The sequence below is a fragment of the Cucurbita pepo genome, unplaced genomic scaffold (genome assembly GCF_057944985.1).
Source record: "Cucurbita pepo subsp. pepo isolate OVF unplaced genomic scaffold, ASM5794498v1 scafford_83, whole genome shotgun sequence".
Taxonomy (NCBI): Eukaryota; Viridiplantae; Streptophyta; class Magnoliopsida; order Cucurbitales; family Cucurbitaceae; genus Cucurbita; species Cucurbita pepo.
The window spans coordinates 65,001-67,500 of record NW_028257986.1 but is presented as its reverse complement, the minus strand read 5'-3'; positions in this window follow the sequence as shown (position 1 = coordinate 67,500).

Sequence of the window (2,500 nt, the reverse complement as noted above, 5' to 3'; positions counted from 1 at the left end):
AAAGTGTTGGATGTTACCTCCATAAAGAAAACATCACACCCAATACCTATGAAGCGTGAGTACACGTATAAAGCCTTGAAGGTTAGCCCCTACAACAATTCATCACACCTAACATCCGTGGAAAGTAAGAACGTGTATAAAACCTTGGACTATAAAAATATCATCAAACCCAATACCCGTGAAAAGTGAATGTTCATTTTTAATGCTTGTATTGTTGTGACTTTTTTTTTTTTTGGGGGAACTAAGAAAAGAGTGACACCCGTAAAAATTTAACTATTTTTTTTTTTCTTTTGGTTGTCTAAAACAATAAAATGAAGAGTTTTGATACTAGAGCAAGTACATTACACTAAGACACCCACCAGGACCTTGTTTTTACAATCATCATCCATTAATTGTGAAAGTACATGTGGAGTGGTTGGTTTGTTGTAATTTTTTTTCTGGGAGCTAAGCAACATGAAAGAAAGAATGATTCCCACAAAATTTCAGATTTTTTTTACAACTCTAACTATTTTTTCTAATTTCTTATTATTTAATATTTAAAAATTCATTAAAAAAAAATTGGTTGGTTGAAAAACTATGAAACTTGATTTCTAGATCCATTACAATGTCCAATCCATGAATCAATCGAGTTCATGGAAAAAAATATTATAAAACTTGAGATATTTGACCGTATGACCGTTCAGAAAAATCGTATCTAGGCCTGGCAGACCAAAAATGCCTCAAAATGTACTATATAGGGGGGTGACTAGTCTGCATGGGCTGGGCACGGGGGTACCCCCTATATCTTCCGCCACCCCCACGCCCCAAGCACTATGCGCCGCACATGGGCATATGCTTGGGCCGTACGGGTGGTGGTCGGAGGTCGAGGGCGTTTGACGACGGTGGTGCGGTGGCGGAACGCGCACGGTGGGGCAGTGTCGGAACGTTCCCTCGCGCTCGCCCGCCCCGCCATGCCCCACCCGCGTGCGCCCCGCCCTGCCCCACCCCCGCCCTGCCCCGCCAGCGCGCGCGCGCGTGCGCGCCCCACGCCCCGCACAGCCCTCGTTCTCCCGCGCGCGCGCCCCGTCCCGCCCCGCCCGCGTGCTTCTGCGCGCGCGCGCCCCGCCCCGCCCAGCCCTCGTTCTCCCGCGCGCGCGCGCCCCGTCCCGCCCCGCCCGCGTGCTTCTGCGCGCGCGCGCCCCGCCCCGCCCAGCCCTCGTTCTCCCGCGCGCGCGCGCCCCGTCCCCCCCCGCCCGCGTGCTTCTGCGCGCGCGCGCCCCGCCCCGCCCAGCCCTCGTTCTCCCGCGCGCGCGCGCCCCGTCCCGCCCCGCCCGCGTGCTTCTGCGCGCGCGCGCCCCGCCCCGCCAGCGTCTCCCGCGCGCGCGCGCCCCGCCCCGCCCGCGTTCTTCTGCGCGCGCGCGCCCCGCCCCGCCCCGCGTGCTGCTGCGTGCACGCCCGCGCCCCATCCATCACCCATTAATTGTGAAAGTACTTGTGGAGTGGTCGGTTTGTTGTAATTTTTTTTCTGGGAGCTAAGAAACATGAAAGAATGATTCCCAAAAAAATTCAGATTTTTTTGACAAATCTAGCTATTTTTTTTAATTTCTTATTATTTAATTTTTAAAAATTCATTAAAAAAAATTGGTTGGTTGAAAAATTATGAAACTTGATTTCTAGATCCATTACAATGTCCAATCCATGAATCAATCGAGTTCATGGAAAAAAACACTCTAAAACTTGAGATATTTGACCGTATGACGGCTCAGAAAAATCGTATCTAGGCCTGGCAGACCAAAAATGCCTCAAAATGTACTATATAGGGGGGTGACTAGTCTGCATGGGCTGGGCACGGGGGTACCCCTATATCTTCCACCACCCACACGCCCCAAGCACTATGCGCCGCACATGGGCATATGCTTGGGGCGTGGGAGTGGTGGTCGGCGGACGAGGGCGGTTGACGGCGGCGGTGCGGTGGCGAAACTTGCACGGTCAGGCAGTGTCGGGTGCGCCTTTGGGCATGTGACATGAGCCTTGTTGAGAATGAAATGTTGCGATGTTGCCTTCTAACTTGGGCTGGCTTGAGGATGGTTGATGGTTGGTACGATGATGAAACATGCAAGGTGGGGTGGAGCCGGGTGCCTTCGGGCGTGCGGCATGAACCTCGTTGAGTGTGTGACGTTGTGGTGATGCCTCGCCAGCCTTGGGCCAGCCCTATGTTTTGAAGGCGGGTGGTGCCAGAACATGTTTGGCTGGTTGGAATCGGGTGCCTTTGGGTGTGCGACATGAGCCTTGTTGAGCACGGAATGTTACGATGTTGCCTTCTAACTGGGATTCTCTGGTGTGAGGACTGTGGATGGCTGCTGGTACGATGATGAAACATGCAAGGTGGGGTGGAGCCGGGTGCCTTCGGGCGTGCGGCATGAACCTCGTTGAGTGTGGGACGTTGTTGTGGTATGCCTCCCTTCCTTGGGCCAGCCCTATGTTTTGAAGGTTGCGTGGTGGGCAGAACATGCTTGGTGGG